Below are 20,255 nucleotides of genomic sequence, written 5' to 3'. Positions count from 1 at the left end.
AGCGATCTCAACATCGGCTTCTTTTCTCTGGTAAGTCACAATTCCTCCTGGTTTTAGTTCTTGTTATGCTCTAAGAAATTTTGCTTCATCATTAGTCGCCATTGTTGTTTTACTCGAATATTTGATTCATGAATCATGCATCTGAGCGTATTTATTTCACAATTTTGTTCTTTGCCCATGTCTTGAATACTCGCACTGCTCACAACTTTTTTGCACTTTTGCCACTGTTCTTGACCTATTACACCTGTCTTGTGTTTCTTCATGATCCTTCACTGTTCTTGACTCTGAATCGCATTCCTGCTTTTCTGTTCTCCAGATTCGTGCCTTCAATCTTCATTTCCATAGATCTAGATTTGGGATTTGTTTGTAGAGCCCACGATTTTTTAGGAAAAACTGAAACTATTTCCATAAATTCTTACCCAACAAATTTTTAGGTTTTTGCCGAGGTCCCAATAACCCTTTTAAAACACCTTCATTCTTAAACCCAATTTCTCCTAGTTAGGCCGATATCATGGGTATGTGGAAACATAGGGTAGACACCCTCACCAAGTTAGATCACTTTAGGCGTGAGTTTGACATCCCTGTCGACGTCCATCTCAGGTTGGCTGGGGAAGAAGACTCTATCATGCCCACAGCTGATTCCATGTCCCTTCCTGTTGTAGCTTTCATCGAGTGTGGACTTCGGCTCCCACTCAATATCTTTTTTCGTGAGATCATCCATTATTATAAGTTGAACCCAATGTAGCTTTCCATCAACTCTTACCGAGTCATTAATGGCATCATAGCCTTAGCCAAACAAGAAAACGTTAGGGTTACCTTAGCCGATATCCAGTATTGCTACACCATGTGTGGCCTCAAAAAAGAAACAGGCTACATTTACTACTTCAAGCCGAGATCCACAGAATACAAAATCGTAGCCGACCTCCCAGACTCCAACAAGGGAGCTGGAGACGATTACTTCATTACCTCGGGGAACTGGGAGCTCGCTCCAGATGAGGACCACCATCTTTACCCTTTTCCTCGAACAGTTTTTGTAGAGGGCAATGGTAAGAGCTCTGTGTCCATATTAACTTGTTTGTTTTAAAGTCTTCAATACTCTATTTGTTTCTAATGTCTGTTTTTCTTGCAGCTCTTCCTCAGCCACCAAAGGGCTTCCGTCAGTCTTTCTTTCCCAACAAAGGCTTGAGGAAACTGTTGGATTTGCTAGTTCTCAAATGGAAGGCCCCTCTTCTACTCAATCTCATTCCTACCTACGAATTAGCTCTTCCCGACGTCCCCAATAAGAAGAAGAAAATCCTTTCTCCGCCTTCCACTATAACTCCTCAATCTGCCTCCTCATCTCGGCTAGATCAAGGATCAACTTCTGACCCAGCAGATCAGCCATCAACTTCGGCTCCATATCTGATCCTAATATCCCAGCGCCGTCGACGACGCCAAACAGTTTTTGCTGCTGAAATGGGCTGCCAAAAAGCAGTTACTAAGGATCTTTTGGCCGATATTCCTAATTCAGTTGATGCCCAATCAGTGCTAACCCAGCCAAAGCTGAAGACAAAAAGGATCAAGAAGGCTCAGCTAAAGGCAAAGGTGACTCAGGTCGATACTGAGGATACCTTGCTAATCTCCAAATTTGCTGAGAGTGACAAGTCCCATTCTGCCGCCGAGAAGAGGCCTGCCGAGGGCCAACCATCCAAATCTCCAAAATCAAAGAAGCCGAGGTCATCCGCTACAACCACATCGGGGTCTCGAAAGCAGGATTCCCCTTGGGCTCCCCAAATCACACTGGAGGACAAGCCAGTTAGGGCTAGCGACAGCGCTGATGACATTAATGTCGGCGTTACCCTTAGTACTGCTTTGCTTCTTCCCGGTGATCTCGACCGAAACGCCGAGTTGAGTGAATATGAAAACTATGCTCTAATGCTCCAGCGCTCTGTCCAAGTGAGTGTCTTTATTTGGTCATTTTTCTTTCTTTCTTGTACTTAGAAAATTTTCTAATAACTTTTGTCTTGTTCACTTTCAGGCCATCCAGCATGCTCATTCCTTCTCAATACAATCCTTTGAGAACCGGAAAGAACTGGCTGATAAGAAGAGAGAAGTTGTCAGTCTGCAAAGGGCCAACAAAAGCTTACAATCAAAAATGAAGAAGTTGGAAGACCAAGCCGAGGCTGTCATCAAAGCTAAGGACGATGCCGATGAAAAGCAGGTGCTGCTGAGGCCATTAACAAGGTTCTTGAGGCCCAGAGGAAAGAGTCTGAGGAAAAGATGGCCCAAGCCCAAAAAGAACTTCAGGATGCCTTCGCCACCAAAAACGCTGAGCTCAAGGCAGCCGATGAGAACGGCTACAATGAGGGGGTGGCCGATGTCACGGCTGACTATGAAAAGCAAGTGAAGCAGGCATGCAACAAGGGTTTCACCCTGGGTTGGATGTCTCTTCTAAAAAAGCTTGAAGGCCCCGAGGACTCGCCCCCCAGGAACGCCGACGTCATTCCTCTCCCATTCCCCCCAATTCCAACTCAACCCGACGACGAATCTAAGTCCGAGGAGGAGACCTTGGTGAGGAAATCAAAGTAGGCTGCTAGGACCAAGTCCCCTTCTTTGAATGAGCAAGTCTTAGACTTGACTCAAGATGAGGAGGGTGAGGAGGTTCCCAAAGATGCTACAGCTGAAAAGGCATCAGCCGACGTGCTTCTTGCCGACCAGAGCCTTGACAAAACCCTTCAAGAAATTGATGCTGAGCTTGCGGCAGAAAAGGCTGCCGAGGTGTCTTCCTAGCAGTCATCCGAACTTCAGACCCAACCATCTGTCGTTGCCGAAGAGTCTTGACTTTGATGTCTTTTTTCTTTGTATTTTGTACTTTGTTTTTCTTTTTGAAGTAATGTAAACTCTTTACATCGCCGATGTGCCTTTAATTCAACTCTTTTGTTTTGAATGCTTGCATGTTTGCCTTGTATGCTTCCATACTTAGAATATTTTGTATATCTTTAATATACACTTCAATCCTTGTGCAACCTTCTCGGGATGACACACCTCGGTTATACAAACTGATGATTTACCTCGGCAAGTACCCAAGTATCTTTCTTGGTATAACCTTGGTTTCACTTGTAAATTTTTTCATAAAATTTCAACAAGTGTTTAACCTTGGTTTAACTTCAACTTGTAAACTTTTTAAGTTTCAACAAGTGTTAAACATAGTCTCGGTTTTAACTTCAACTTGTAAACTTTTTAAGTTTCTACAAGCATTAAACATAATCTCGGTTTAACTTCAACTTGTAAACTTTTTAAGTTTCAACAAGTGTTAAACGTAATCTTGGTTTAACTTCAACTTGTAAACTTTTAAAGTTTCAACAAGTGTTAAACATAATCTCGGTTTAACTTCAACTTGTAATCTTTTTAAGTTTCAACAAGTGTTAAACATAATCTCGGTCTTAACTTCAACTTGTAAACTTTTCTCAAGTTTCAACAAGTGTTAGAATCGCTTTCCAACTCTCTGCCCCCTAATGTGAACTTCAGTTCCACTTGGGTTCTCATTACGCATGTATTCTAGAAACATCAGCAAGTATCTTATCAGTCGTAAATGTGGAAGAATTCTGCTAAAATTTTATTCATTACGTCGGCAAAAAACAAGGACAATCTAATGATGGAAAAATTTCAGATTACAAGTATTCCAGGGTCTTGGCAACTCTTTGCCCTCATTATCTTCAAGCCGATATGCCCCATTGCCCAATATTGAAGTGATTCTGTAGGGTCCTTCCCAATTTGGGCCAAGCTTGCCCTCCTTGGGATCCTTCTTGTTGCCGACAACTTTTCTCAAGACTAGGTTGCCGACTTGGAACTCCCTTGGGTTAACCCTTTTATTTTAAGCCCTGGTAAGCTGCTGCTGGTATGCTGCTAGCTGAATTGCAGCTCTCTCCCTTCTTTCTTCCAGTAGATCCAGGTCTCGTGCTAAGAGTACATCATTAGTCCCGTTCTCTACTCCCTGGGTTCTGATCCCTGGGATGCCGACCTCCAGTGGAATGACAGCTTCTGTGCCATAAGCCATGGCAAAGGGGGATTCCCCTGTTGATCTTCTTGGCGTAGTTCGATATGCCCAAAGTACACTTGGCAGTTCATCCACCCATTTTCCCTTTGCTACTTGCAACCTCTTCTTAATCCCATCCAGGATAACTTTGTTGGATGTTTCTGCTTGTCCATTGCTTTGAGGAAAGCTTGGGGTTGAAAAATAATTCTTGATCTTGAATTTTGCACAGAAGCTTTTGATTAGCTTGCTGTCAAATTGTGTTCCATTGTCGACAACTATTGCTCTTGGAATCCCAAATCTGGTAATGATATTTCACCATATGAAGTTCTTCATGTCTACATCTCGGATCTTGGCCAGGGGCTCAGCTTCTATCCGTTTGGTGAAGTAATTTGTTGCTACCAGCAAGTACTTTCTTTGTCCAGTTGCTTGGGACAGTTTTCCAATAAGAACCATGCCCCATTGGGCAAACGACCAAGGACTGGATACTGGGTTCAGGTTTGCTTCTGGTTGGTGTATCAATGGTGCAAACCTTTGGCATGTTTCACACTTCTTGACATAGGCCTCTGTGTCCTTCTGTATGTAGGGCCACCAATATCCCTAGGTGATGGCCCTATGAGCTAGTGATCTGTCCCCAGCGTGGCTTCCACAAATTCCTTCATGTATTTCATATAAAAAATCTTCAACTTGTGAATGATGTACACACCTCAAAAGGGGTCCAGTGAAGGATCTTCTGTAAAGATGTCCTTCTACTGTCAGACTGAATTTTGCCGACTTCAATCTAATCTTGTGTGCCTCCTTGTGGTCATCTAGCAGCTTTCATTCCTTTAAGAATGCTATAATTGCATCCATCTAGCTTGGTCCCATATCCACACACATTGCTTCGTGCTCTACGATCGGTGGTTCAATGCTCAGGCCCAACAGGTAGTCGACCATTATCGTCCTTGCTTTTCCAGGTTGTATTGCACTCGCCAGATTGGCCAGTGCATCGGCGTGACTGTTATCATCTCAGCTAACCTGATGTAGTCAGCAATTCTGAAACAAGGCCACTACCGTGTTGACTTCCTTTGCGTAGGCTGACATCCTTTCATCTTGGGCTGCAAACTCGCCTGTTGTCTGGTTGACTATGAGCTGGGAGTCACAGAAGACTATCACTTCATCTGCTTCTGCTGTTACCGCCAGCTTTAGTCCTGCAATCAATGCTTCATACTCTGTTTCATTGTTTGAGGCCTTGAACCCCAATCGAATGGACTGTTCCAATATCTCTCCATCTGGAGATACCAGTACTACTCCTGCCCCGCTTCTTGGGGTCATCTAGCAGCTTTTCTTCCTTTAAGAATGCTACAATTACATCCATCCAGCTTGGTCCCATATCCACACACATTATTTCGTGCTCTACGATCGGTGGTTCAATGCTTAGGCCCGACAGGTATTCGACCATTATCGTCCTTGCTTTTCCAGGTTGTATTGCACTAGCCAGATTGGCCAGTGCATCGGCGTAACTGTTATCATCTCGGCTAACCTGATGTAGTCAGTAATTCTGAAACAAGGCCACTACCGTGTTGACTTCCTTTGCGTAGGCTGACATCCTTTTATCTCGGGCTGCAAACTCGCCTGTTGTCTAGTTGACTATGAGCTGGGAGTCACAGAAGACTATCACTTCATCTGCTTCTGCTGCTACCGCCAACTTTAGTCCTGCAATCAATGCTTCATACTCTGCTTCATTGTTTGAGGCCTTGAACCCCAATCGAATGGACTGTTCCATATCTCTCCATCTGGAGATACCAGTACTACTCCTGCCCCCGCTCCTTGTCGGTTTGAGCTCCCATCGACAAATAGTCGAAAGAAGTCGCCGATGTAAATGCTGCAGGGTTTGAGTTTTTCCTTTTTCCTTTGTTCTGTTGCATTTGGCTGGGCTTCTCCCTACTTGCTTGGACATCGTTCACCTCTGCTCAACGGAGCCCGATGTACAATGGATTCTGGTTTGAACTCAGCCACGAAGTCGGCCAAAACTTGGCCTTTGATTGTTGTTCTAGGTCTGTACTCCAAGTCATACTGTCCCAAGGCCACTGCCCACCTGGCTATTCTTCCTGTCAGGTCTCCTTGTTGCAGCAAGGACTTTTTAAGGGGTGTTCAGTTAGCACCACAATTTTATGGGCCTGGAAGTAATGGTTCAGTTTCTTTGAAGCCATTACTAAAGCCAGTGCCAATTTCTCTAAGGGTAGATACATTGTTTCTGCATCGGCCAGGGTTTTGCTTACATAGTAAACAGTCCATTGCTCCACTTTTTCTTCTCGGATTACCACTACGCTTATTGCGTGTTCTAAGATTGCTAAGTACAAAAACAACTCCTCCCCAGGTTCTGGATTTGAAAGAACTGGAGCTGTGGTCAAGTACTTCTTCAAGTCGGCCAGGGTGACCTCGCATTCTTCTGTCCATAAGAAACCTGTGGCTTTCTTTACTAAGTTGAAGAAAGGTTTGCACTTGTCTGAGCTTCTGCTTATAAACCTATTCAGGGCTGCGGCCCTTCCAGTCAACATTAGTACCTGTTTTGCTGACGTTGGGCTCTTCAATTCTAGGATGGCCTTAATATGGTCTGAGCTGGCTTCAATGCCCCTTCTAGTCACCAGGTATCCCAAAAACTTACCAGATCCCACTCTAAATGCACACTTCGCTGCATTAAGTCAGAGTCGATATGTTTTAAGGATGTCAAAGACTGCTTTCAGGTCGGCCAGATGACCTTTAGGTTCCTTGGTCTTCATGACCATGTCATCGATGTAAACTTCCACCATTCTGCCAATCAGGTGTGTTAACATCTTGGTTACCAGTCTTTAGTAAGTTGATCCTGCGTTTTTCAACCCAAAAGGCATCACTCTGTAACAGTACAGACCTTTTGGGGTGATAAACGTAGTCTTCTCTTCAGCTAGGTGATGCATGGCTATCTGATGGTATCCCCTATAGGCATCCAGAAAGCTCATCCTTCCATACCCCTGAAGTGGTGTCTACCAGCTGGTTAATCTTGGGTAGAGGAAAACTGTCTTTGGGACAGGCCTTGTTCAGGCTAGTAAAGTCCACGCAGACCCTCCATTTACCATTCTTTTTCTCCACCACCACTGTGTTTGATAGCCATGTCGACTAATTTACCTCTCGAATGGCCCTGGCCTCCAGAAGTCTGTCTACTTCCTCTTCCACTGCTTCGACATGTATCAACGTCAGTTTTCTTGCTCGTTGGATTACGGGTTTTGCCGACCTATCAACATTCAGTTTATGACAAGTGACCTCGGGGTCAATGCCAAGCATTTCATAAGGCGTCCAAGCAAACACCTCAATATTTACTCTCAAGAAAGCTTCCAACTCTTTTTCCTCTTCTTCAGCTAAGCCTGAGCCGAGAAGAAAGAAGCGTTCTTCATCCCCCTTCTGGACAAGGATTTTCTTCAGTGCTTCTTCAGTCTTCTCGGCTAGCTCCTTTCCGACATCCTCTAAGATCTCCATGTCTTCATCTTCGATCTCTGCCTTCTCTGGTTCTCTTATGCTGCAGGTGGATTTCATTGCTGCCATGGAGCAATTCTTTGCCTGCAGCTGATCTCCTCTGACCTCCTCAATCCCATGCTCTATTGGGAACCGCAATAGTTGATGCAATGTTGAGGGAATAGCCCTCATCGCATGCAACCACGGCCTTCCCAAGATGATATTGTAAGGGGAGGGTGTGTCGATTACGGTGAACTCTGTCTTTATCCTCTTGGTGCCAGCCTGCACCTCCAAGCTCATCGTTCCCAATGGCCATGTAGGCGTCCCATTGAACCCAACCATTGGGCTATTGGATTTCTCCATATCGTCTGGGTGAAGGCCAAGCTCCTTGTAACATCTGACATACATGATGTCACAAGAGCTGCCTTGGTCGATTAAGATGCGCTTCACTTGGCATTCCCCAACCTGGAGGGATACTACCAAGGCATCGTTATGTGGATACTGCACCATCTCAAGTTCGGCTTCAGTGAAGGACACTACTGGTCCTTGGCACTACTATGCCCGATATCTCTTCTCCCCGACTTGGTAGACATGTTGTAGGTGTTTTACCTTCTGGGTCTCACCCCGAATCTTGTTTTCGTTGACCTTCGAGTGAATTAAATTAATTACCCGAGGTCCTCCTGCTTGAGGTTGCTGTGCTGGGGGAGATGGAGCTGCTGTCGCTTGAGGCAATCTTGCATGTTCTTCCCTTGTCTTGGCCTCATCGACAAGGTCTCTCAGATGGCCTTGCCTTACCAGGTCTTCTAAGTGTGTTTTCAGGGCTCTACAACCCTAAGTCATGTGCCCATCTTCATTGTGGTAAGCACAATGTCTGCCAAGATTTCTTCCCATAAACTCTCCTGGTGCTCTTGCTGGCGTTCTTAAATAGGGTTGGTTCTGAATTTTATCCAGGACTTTGTGAATTGGGATTCGGAACACAGTCGTAACTGCCTGTGTAGCCCTTAGTCCTATCTCTTGCTTGCTAGATCCATTGTTACCTCGGCCTTGCTTTAGCGAGCCGTTTCCTTTTTCTTGCTTTGCCTCCTTAGTCCCCGATGTATCTTCCTCGGCTCTGGCATGCTTCTCGATTCTCACCATGAGCTCTTCCATACTTTTTGGCAATGTCTTTGCCAAAGATTTTCGTAGTGGACAGTCGTCTTTTAGGTCATTTTTGAAAGATACGACCGCCACCTCTTGATTACACTCTGGTATTCGGTTGAACACCTCATAGTACCTTTTTGCATAGGCCCTGGGCCTTCATCCTTACTGATCTTCAGAGCCATCAATGCGTCCACCCTTAATGGCTACAGCTTGTTTGTCACGAACCTGGCCACAAACATCTCGGCCAGGCCTTCCTAGGTCTTCACACTTCCCTTCGGTAGTTTGTGAAACCAATCTGATGCAATCTCCCCGAAGGATGAGGGGAACACTTTGCAGAGCAACGGCTCGTTCCCACTATATAATGCCATTGAGTTCAAGTATAATCCAACGTGGAAGTTGGGATCTGACTTACCATCGTATATTTGGAACCTCGACATACTGAGTCTCTTCGGCACCTCAAATTTGTCCAATTCCACTGAGAAGGGTGTTCTCGGCTTATCAGGGGAAGTTACCTCGACATCGGCATTATGTTGCTTCCTCTTGAGGTAATCTCTCAAGTCCTCCTTTGTCCGCCCAGGAGATCGGCTATCTCCCGACTTCAGTCTTTTGGGCATACTACTCTCAGCTTCGGTTGTGGGCCCTTTTCGACCTTTCTCCATGAGTTGTGTCAAAGCACAGCTCCTGCCTTTGAACGTGCCGATGTTCTCTTGGGTTTGCTTCTTTAGTGTGATGTGTCCTTCGTGACTCTTCTCTCCTCGACTCTCCTCGCCCGACCTCCCTGGAAGGCCGGTGAGAGTGTTTCTCGCTTCTGGTGTGCTGAGGGGCTATTGGGATTGGTTTCTACCCTCCCTTCTGGGCATTGGCCGCTGGAATCGGCGTGTCCTGCAGCGGGAATGGTGGCTGCATGACGTTATTTTGCATCATAAAATTGACGACCGATTGCAGGTCTGCCAATTTGTTTGCCATCTCTTTCACATCTTCGTCCCTCTGCAGGCATCTATCCTTCTATACCTAGAGGTCGTCCTCGTTGTAGTATCCGCTTCGATCTAGTTTCTTTGAAACGTCGCCATCCTGGTCGGCGTCTTTCTTGCCGTGATTCTGGTTCTGAGTCTCCTCATTGCGACCATCTTCTTTTACGTTTGGGTCAACGTGTTTTCCACTCCCGGCAGGGATTTCCTCCCCAACCTTATCCTTATGTCCGTCGCTGGCCATCTATTCTCCTTTCTTTCCCACAGACGGCGCCAAATTGTGTGAGTGATTTTCCGATCACACTGTCAACTTAGTTTTCAGCTGGAGAGTACTGGCAGAATAGATCACACATGGCTGACCTGCAACAAAAAGAGAAGATTCCAGCAGTGGTTCGTCCACCCGGGGGCACTCCGACGATCAAGTCAGTATATCTCTCAAAGATAATCAATAGTGCTAAACTCATGTTCAGAATATAAATTGCGTACCTTAGACCCATCGGGGGTGCCTTTCTTTTATAGTTACCTCAATCCTAGTCCCCATAGAAGCCTAGCTTCAATGGACTTCTGCTCAGTGCTTATCCTGGACTCTCCAAGAGATAAAGATAAACTCCCTAAAAGTGTTATCCTTATCCACACTAAAGTCCTTCCTCATTCTAGGACTCTTGTGCCTTATCCGCTTATCTCGGATTCCGATATCTTCGGAGATAACCTCGGCCTTGCCGAGATATCCTTGGCGTCATGGCCAGGACACGTGGCACCTCGGCTGACACGTCGGCGTCACCTTGGCCACGTGTTGGTACTCAGAAAATATATCCCCACAATAAGAATTATCAATTTTTATGGATTTTAGCATTATGACAATTAAGGATTTAATTTGAGTATTTTACATTGTTAGTTATGTGTTGGACTCTTAGCCTTGCATGCTCACTTAAATGAGTGTGTGGCGTTGTCACGGAGCTTGGGGCGTGACAATCTATGCTTGTTGAGTCTCTATTGGTTCCAAAAAAGGTTCTTTCTCTGCTTCTCTGAGTTCTCAACGAAGAAGATCAAGGGGACTAGGTTTAGATCACTAAAAAGGGCAAGTACTTTCCTCTTTTAATCACTTTTATTCATTTATTATTATTGGATTTACATTTCTCTTTTATGTTCTTTTCATTGGATCATACGCAATGTTTTGATAGATTTTATTACCATTTTTATAGATTGTGATTCGTGATAAGAAGATTGGAGATTTATGGGTTGTGTTTTTTTTCTCAAAAAGTTAAAATTGCTGTGATTTCTTATTTGTATTGCTTGGTTGAAATTAGGTTTTCTCTGATTTGTTAATGGCTGAAAAAGTAGAAAATAGTTTGCCAGGGATCACTGTAGAAAACAGATTGGTGATTTATGGGTAGTAATTTCCCTCCCCCCTCCCCTCCCCTCCCCACCCCACAATGTTGAAATCACTGTGTAATTTCTTATTTGTTGGGATTACATGAATTTGAGTTTTTCTTAATTTGTTAATTGCTGAAACAGTAGAAAATAGTTTGTTAAGGAACATTGTTCTTTTTCATGGGATTGTCAACTTTAGTGTACTTAAATATCTTGAAATTTTATCCCCGTACATTGTTAATTTTTATTTACTCGTTAATATATTGTTCAAAACAGGCTCAGAATCATTTTCCCCTTTAAAATTTGCTCAGGTAGTTTTACATTAATCTTTTTGGGTTTGAGTTGTTGAATCTGGATAAGGATGCAATAGCTTTTTATGCACAAAAATTATTTGTAAATACAAAATATCACATCTGAAACTTAAGGAAAAATCTAGTGTTTTGGACATCAAGATTGTAAGGTAGCTCTATCGTCATGTTCCCAAATGCTTTTGATCGATTTGTGGAGTTTTGGATGCAACGATAAAACAATATTGTAGTGGGATTGTGGTTTTTGTGCAGTTTTTTTGGGTTATTTGGTTGGAGCATAATGCTGAGTTTTTTGAGGATTTGATTGAAAAGATGGACTCTTTATGGGATAAAATTGTTGCCGGTCATATTCTTGGGTTTCAGTCTTCACTCCCTTTAGTGGAATTTCACTCCTTTTTTTTATTATTTTGTATGTGCACGCGCGCGCGGTGGTCTCTAGAGATATGAGGGGAGTGTGTGATTTTGTAGTGCAAGAATTTGGTTGTCTTTATTTTTGTTTTCTTTTCTCAGACTCATCTTTGTTCCCCGTTTGTCTTACATTTTTCTTCTTTTCTAATAATATTTCTTTCTTTCTTCTTCTTCTTCTTCTATTTTATTATTTTATTTTATTTTTCTATTGTTGATCATTAAAAAATCAAGATATTTATTTATGAAGAAATTAACATGTTTCTGGCACCGAGGTGACAATGGTTTAACTTTGCATTGCAGTCCAAGAACTAAGCGAGGGGAACATAATTTTTGTTTTGTTGTGTCTAAGTCACCGAAAATGTCATCTGGGAGTCTGAATTTGGAATTATCAAGGAAAACATCGTTTCTGGGTCTAAAACTTTGTGTTGTAATTGGTATATGTGTTGGTGTATTCATAATTTTGATAGTCTATATCTTATCTTTGTGGGTCACATTTCGAAGAAAATCTAGAAGAATACTAGACAAGTATCCTCTTTCTCAAATACCTAATGTCTCGAAAGATGTAACGCCCCCAAAATATACAATAGATACAACTCAAAACATACACAATAACTACATAAATCAGAGTAGATAATCCTTCCATTTCATATAGTTAATGATACAAAAGTGTTCAACATAAATAAATGCCCTATTAGCTTACACCTTTTCGAGCCTTGACTTGGTTACAACAAAAATGAGCTTCGCTCAATACATTTTAAGCCCTTGGCTATACAAAAATACATAATCAAAATAAAGAAGCTCTTGCTTCCCAAAAGTCCCTCCAATGATGTTGCCTTGGTGGAGGCATGCCATCATTACCTGAAAATGTTTTTCCCAAATAGGACGAGCCACAGCCTAGTAGGAATAATCTAACACAATATATGAGGTTTAACAAAGGTATATGTGCAATGTGCAAGTACAATGCTAGGAACAAAACATTCACCTTTTATATAGTTATCACATATCAAGTCCAACTTCATTTTCATTCTTTTCCTTCAATTCATTTCAATGCATAAGCCAACTTCATTATTTCTCACTAACCCAAATGAGACTACAAACTCAAAGGTTCAACAATTTCACAATCAACACATTAACACTTCAAACTGCCATTTTACCGATATTTCATCCGCAGGATTGTAGACACCCCATTTTTGACCGACCTTAAGACTCAGACGTCATCAATTGAGCGCTCGATGGTTGCGCATGTTTATGCTCGTTTCGAGTTTCCAGAGTTTTCGGCTGAGTGCCTTGCCTCCGAGCCTCTGAACTCTTTGTGTGTTGGCTTGGTTTGTGGACCATGCCTTGTTTCCCTTCCCTGGAGGGAGAGAGAGGTCTGTAGACCACTTTTTTTGGTCATAGACCACTTTTTCCTCTTGTAGACTAGTTGCCGGTTTCCAAAGCCTTCAGCCGTGCACCTTGTCTCGGGACCTCTTATCATTCTCCTCTTGGCTTGGTTTTCGGACCATGCCTTGTTGCCTTGGTCTAGAGGGACATTGAGGTCTTGTAGACCATTTTTTGTAGCTGTAGACCATTTTTCCCTCCCATAGACCACTTTTGGTGCCCGTAGACTAGTTTTCAAGGTTTTCGGTTGCGTGCCTTGACCCGTGGACTCTTGTCTTGCATCCTTTTTGGTTTGTTTTTGGTACAAACCTTGTTTTCCTTGCTTAGAGGTTGGAATAGGGGTTGTAGACCAGTTTCTCTCCCTGAAAACTACTTTTCCTGCCTGCCAGCCAGTTTTCTGGTCGGCCAACTAGTCTTGGTGGTCTTTGGACCACCAAAAGTGGTCGGCAGCCATGCCACCACCTTGTTTTCTTGGTGCAGACCACCTTCTCCCTCTTGCCGACCACTTGGTCTCCTTGCAGACCACTTGTGATCGTCGGCCGACCAGTGCAAGTAGCTAGCCAACCACTTCAATTGGTTGGCAGCTTTCCTGCAGTTTCCTGCAGATATTTTCTTGCCAGCTGTTAGGCACAAAAGGCATCCTCCATACACGTGTATGGAGGGATTGCTTGAAGCCTAAAGTTTGTTCAACAAGCTTGATGCATGATTTTTCTATATAAGGGAGCCTCCTCCCTCTTGCTTAAGGTTCAGAATTTTGGCTTGGAGCTATACATACACATCTATCTCTATATTTCTCCCTTTGTCTCATATTTGTGCTTGAAAGTGTAGTTTCTTCACACTTTTGAACACAAACACATAGTGAAACACCACACTCTTGTTGCTGGGGTACCTGAGGGTCTTGTTTGAACTCAAGAGTTGGTTTTTAGCTCAGAAAGTTGCTGGAGTTGCTTCCTTGAAGTGGTTCTACAAGGGTGAGTCATTAGCCCTCTTTTAAGCTTTGTGTTCATTTCTTATTTGGCCCTATTTGCATGTTGTTTTAGGCCTAACTTTCTATTGCAAAAAGTTCTAATTTTCAGTATTTAAGATGTTTGTTTGAGGTCTCTTTGGTGTTGGGGGTGATCTACTCCCTTTTTGTGCCTTGTTTTGCCTTATTTTGGGCCATCACTTTAGACCCTTGTGATCATCTTTATTTGGAATTTCTACCACTGAATTCCAGGGGAATTTCAGTGGTGGAAACTTGGTTTTGAGGCCTCAAATAGGAGGGGGTTGTCCCCCCTCCTTTCCTCTTATGTGCTTGTGTTGATGGCTCACCAAGTTAGCATGTTTGTTAAGTTTGTTTGGGCTCCATCTTAGCATGTTTTTGGCCTTATTTCAGTATGGCATACCTTTGTTTTGGCTTGGTAAATTCGCTCTTTGCATGCTATTTACACTCGTAGTGTATTCCTCACAAACTAGTCTTATATACCTCATGTTTTAGCATGTCTTGCTAGCCCATTTTGGCTCTATCTCAGCATGTTTTTGGTGTTGTTTTAGCATGCCTTAGCTCTGTTTTGGGTTGGTTTGATAGCTTCTTGCATGCTCCTTGTACTTGTAGTGCAATCTCATTCACTAGCCTAACATCCATCATGCTTTGGACCATCATTCTAGCATGCTTTTGGCTCCACTCCAGGAAGCTTTTACTCATGTTTTGCCATGTTTAAGCTTTGTTTTATGTTGTTTTGGTCATGCATACCTTGCTTTGTATAGCCATAGTGCATTCTAGTTCACAAGCTTTGAGTTTCCAAGTCACTAGAATGCATTGCTTGGACTATTTACATGAATTGGCATCATTTGATATGTGATTTCAGTGCATGTAGTGTGGTCATGCCCTCACATCTTTCACTTTTTCAATGCTTTGGAGGGTTGGTGCTTTATGCCTTAAGTATGAGCCTTTATGTGTGCCATCTTGCCTAGGCTTTTGGGCTGCCATATCAATGTGTTTTGGGTGTTATTTTGCCATAATACAACTCTGATTTTTGTTGGTAAAGTCATCTCATGCTTGGTTTTGGTAGGTGTAGTGTAATCATGCTCATTGGCCTAGCCTACTTGATATTTTGGCCCTTCATGCTAGCTTGTTTTGGCTTTGCTCCATGCATGTTTTAGTATCATTTTGGCATGCTCTAGGATTGTTTTGGGTTGCCTTGGTCATATGGTTCTTGTATTGCATAGCTGTAGTGCAATTGGCTTTGCTAGCCTTGAGTTTTGAGCACCATAGCATGCTTCATTTGTGACATGTGTAGGATTTGGCATCCTTTAACATGTTATTTCAGAGCATATAGCATTGCCATGTTCCCATTTCTTTCACCCTTTGAGTGCCTCCAAGGGTCATGCATTATTGCCTCGTTTGTGGCCTAGCTTGTATGCATGCATGCCTAGATTTTTGAGCTCCCATTTCAGCATGTTTTGGTCTTTGTTTTGATCTATTTGAGCTCTGTCTATGGCTAGTTCATTCAATTGTGCCATATATTGCATGCCTCTTATGTAGTCCTCCGTGGTAGCTTTGTGCCTTAGGCCTCCTAGAATGCTATGCTTATGTTCTTTGGATGATTTGGCATCATTTCATACATGATTTCAGTGCTTATAGTGTGGCTACACTCTTACATTTGTCACTCCTTGAGCACTTTTGAGAGTTGTACTCTTATGCTTAATTGGTGAGTCAATGCATGAGCATGCATTTTCTAGCCTTTCATGCCATCTTTTAAGAGTGTTTTGGCCATTATCTTAGCATGCATGAAGTCTATTTGGGGTTGGTTTAGTCCATTGTGCATTGCATTGTATAGCCTTAGTGTTGTGTGCCTCAATGCTTAAGGACTTTGTTTTGACATGCTTATGTTGCATTGCATTGTGTTTGGCATGTTGTTGTGTTGCATTATGTTTGGATAGGGTGTTAATCCAAACACGAGAAACGAGGGATGTTTCATACTTGAAGTGATGAAACGTGCCTCATTTCTCGGTCGCCAACGCTCTTGATCATGCGTGATAGAGTTTAAGGCCCTTATGTGTTATTTGTGCATTCATTAACATTGAATTATGCAATCTTGGCTTCTCGGCCATCATGCATTGCGATGCTCGGTTGGTGGTCCGAGAGTCGAGAACTACACTCCCCTGAGCTTAAGAAATGATAGGGAGGATGGTTGTGCACACATATCTTGCAAATACATTGTTGTGCCCCTTCTTGTTCTCTGTTGCAGCAAAATGGAGTTGTGCAGAATTTTCTGGTCGGCAGACTAGAAAAAGTAGCTGGCCGGCCACTTTTTCTGGCCTGCAGCAAACTTAAGTGGTCTACAGGTGGTCTACAACACCAACAAGTGGTCGGCAGCCTTCTTGGAGGTCTCCATGATGAAGTAGAAGCTATCTGGAGCTTTGTGCAGTGTTCTGAGATCAATTGCAAACAGAGGCAAGTTGGGGCATAGTGATGGATTTCCGAACGAGGCGACCGAGCATGCATGCACTTCTCACCCCCGTGGGCCTATCTTTACTGCTTTAATTAGCTGATTTGCTTAGCTAGCTAATGCTTTGGTTTTGTACTTAATTAGTTGATGCACTTAGCTAATCAATTTGTGTTGTAATAACTAATTAATAAACTAGGATTAGTTAATTAGTTTTTGTTTTGTAATAATTAGTTTAATTAGCTTAGATTAGCTAGTTAGCTTATTATTCGGACCCTCCGTCGAGAGGGCACAACTGTTGTAATAAGTGTGCGTGTGTGTGATGCATGTCTTCCAACCCCCATTTCTTTCTCTCTTTTACTTATCAGCTTTCGGTGGTTAGATTAGGGCATATTTCAATTAGCATCCTTATGCTTTGCATGTTTGCATTCATTCATCTGTCTTGCATGCACTGGGCTCGGCGCATCATACAAACTGCATTGTATCTCAATACCAATTTGAATACATGTTATCAAGTTGCATTCACATGACATCTTAGAATAGCCGAGCTTATTGTAGCTGCATTTTTGCATGTGTTGCATTAGGCATTGTTAACATAGCTAGGATCATGCATTGATTACTAACTAGCTTTTGTTTTAGCTCGAAGTACTAGGTAAGCTTTTATGCTTTAGCATACTGCATGAGATGTGTATGTTGCCATGTTAGCATGCTTGCCATGAGGCTATTTGCTTAACGGATATAACTGCATGAATGCTTGTGGATAAAGGTTGGATTGCTTGAATTGGAATAATTCATTAAAATGCGAGTTTTAAGCCCACTTGAAGTGGCAAATCATCATGTTTTCTAAGCCCACTTGAGGGTGGCAAAATCCGCGTCTTAGCCTACCTGCGAGTAACACCTTCAAACCATTTTCAAACAAGCAAACATGAGATGTTTTGTTCCAATTTAGGTGATCTAGTCTATACTTGTATGCTGTGCGCATCACGTAGTAAGATTAGCTAATAAACCGGAATAAGAACACATGTGTTTTCAAAAATAACATATCATGTTAGTAAAGACTGATCCTTTGATCGGGCAAGCGGGGGTGCTCATTTCATGACCTTCCCCCCTCGTACCCAAGTTCCCGAGCCGAGGCAACTTTGGTGATGACAGACACATAGCCTTAGGCACGAGTTAGGGTGTCCTAAATTTCTCAAAACAAAATATTTAGGTGGTGACTCTGAAATCTGGCAAAGCAATCCATGTTTGGTGCTTTTTGATTAAAATCGATTTTTCAAAACGATTTGCCGGATTTAGACTATTTGGTGATTTATCAGTCTTACATTGCACTTTGTGAGATTAGATTCAGAACCGTGACAAGAGTCTGAACTGTAGTAGCTAGAACTACAATTCGCGCCCTCGCACGCGGAGCGGAGTTCTAGCGGTCTACAAGGATCGACACCCATGTATAATTTCAGGACTTTCACCCAGGACACTCCAACTAACTTAATTATAATGGAGTCCAACCCCTTTCTCCTCCCACACAATCATACATATGCAATGTATTTAAACACATAATCACACATATGGAGTACATCCCCTTTCTTCTCCCAAATAAACATACATATATAATGTATTTACAACATGATCATGTTTAATGATAAACAACCATGGGATAGTTCCAATTCACCTAATCCACATGCAATTTCTACAACTATCAAAGCTATCCTCCACCGATAGCTCAATACAAATATTTCTAAACAAATATACAATCTAAAGATAGATAATTTATTCAAAATTTTCAAAGATAAGACACATCATCTATTCAATTTCACCCTCCATTTCAACACTTGTCCAATTCTAAGTATTCAACATCAATTTCAACTATTTATACAAAATAGATATGATAGTCATTTTAGGGCACAAATCCCCTTTTTCAAAATATCTACCCAAGTACCAAAATCACCTATTTTGACACAACAAGACTTCATTTCCCAACCCCAAGTTCATTTATTTCATTTCCACCAAAGACCCCTCTTTTACATTTCACCCAAACCCTAGGTTTGCTCAATTTACTCCCAACTCCCACCATTGTTACACAACCACAAATAACTAAGTTAAAAATCATAACAAAGTGTAGAAAATCCCTACCTCAAAAAAAGAAGACGAGCAAAGCAAGGTTGAACTCCAAAGATACCGAAATCTAAGTTTGTTCGGATCAAAATGAAGATCTTGAAACACTCTACATTTTTCTTAATGGCACTATCGAAGAGAGAAGGTGTATTTTAGAGAAAGAGTGTGTAGATCTATTCTTTTGGAAAGTTTTAAAGAGAGAGTGTGTGTAGATCTAGGCTTTTGGAAAGTTTTAAGGAGAAAGAGAAATAAAAAAGTAATCTAGAATGTCATCTTCACGGACTTTTATACATGCAGTCCACTCGAGCGTCAAACACAAAGTTCCACTCGAGCGTGAAAGGTGGCGTTCGAGCATAGAATACACATTTTCATAAGTTTTGCAGACGAAGACTCCTGCTCGAGACTGGACGCTCGAGCGTCCAATGCACTCTCCCAGTATTTGCAGACCTGCAAAAATATTGGGAGTTGACAAATCCCGTTCGAGCGCAAGAATGGCCGCTCAAGCGACAAAGCAAAATTTGTGAAGCTCGCTCGAGCGCAAGAATGCCCGCTCGAGCGGAAGAGCCAAAATCTGGACATCACAGGTTTGGAAAAACAAGTAACCAACCCATTCCAAACACACAACCACAACTCGATAACCAAGATAAGAGGAGGCAAGGGAAACAAGACATGAATAACCGTTCTAACCATACCATCGTGAGTCCGGAATACAATAAGTGACGGGTCAAAGTCGGAATCACTATAAAAGATATCAAGGTTGACAAAGTTAGAGGTCAAAATCACCGTGATAATCCAAAGAGTTTATTCCTGTCAATTCGTGATAAATCAAGTGATAAAAATTCAAAGAAGATGTCAGTTCATTTGGGTATTTTCAAATCAAGTGATGCTGATAATATCAGCCAATGTAGCTCTATGTTTCATCATGAGAGAGGTTGTAGTTCACAATCAAGAGAAGAGGGAAGTTCTGGGGCTATCCAGAAGCAATCTTTACTACTATATGGGCTTCCAATGGCCTCTCCTTTAATTGGATTGCCAGAAGTCTCGCATCTTGGGTGGGTTCACTGGTTTACTCTTTGTGATCTTCAACTTGCGACAAATCGTTTCTCACCAGAGAATGTGCTTGGGGAAGGTGGATATGGGGTTGTTTACAAAGGCATACTAGTCAATGGGATTGAGGTCGCGGTCAGGAAGCTTCTTAACAATTTGTAAGGATGCTTCAAAGACTTTCAATGTTTGGATATCCATTTCTTAATTTTTGTATTTATTTTTGTGCTGAAAATTATTTTATAATTGTACAACAAATTTGCTTTACAGGGGGCAGGCAGCGAAAGAATTTAGGGTTTTAAAGTTGAGAATGGTAAAGGTTTTGTTCATAGATCATGCTTTTGTTCTTTCTTGATCAATAAAGAAAGCTTGTATGAACTCATGTAGCTTGCCATATTCTAATTAGAGAGTGTGAGTGAACTACGTCAAGGCACTACTGTCCTTTTGAAGTCTCTTCTTGTGATCCTTATTTTTTATTTTTTATTTTTATTTTTTTGCATGAATTGACATAAAACATTGTGGTAACAAATATCTACTGGGCCTAAAGCACGACAGATAATAGGTCCTGCAACTCCGGCACAACTCAAGAACTTTGCATTATGTCAACATCTTCAAG

At 42.3% G+C, this 20,255-nt stretch overlaps 1 pseudogene; it reads left to right on the top strand.

The window, feature by feature from the left end:
- The first annotated feature begins 12,033 nt into the window (after positions 1 to 12,033).
- Positions 12,034 to 19,994, top strand: LOC114263363 (putative receptor-like protein kinase At2g42960 pseudogene; annotated as a pseudogene).
- Positions 19,995 to 20,255: the final 261 nt, after the last annotated feature.

The sequence above is a fragment of the Camellia sinensis genome, chromosome 7 (assembly GCF_055761805.1).
Source record: "Camellia sinensis isolate YWXY chromosome 7, ASM5576180v1, whole genome shotgun sequence".
Taxonomy (NCBI): Eukaryota; Viridiplantae; Streptophyta; class Magnoliopsida; order Ericales; family Theaceae; genus Camellia; species Camellia sinensis.
Note: the sequence above shows the minus strand (reverse complement) of the source record. Positions and strands in the feature narration are given on the sequence as shown.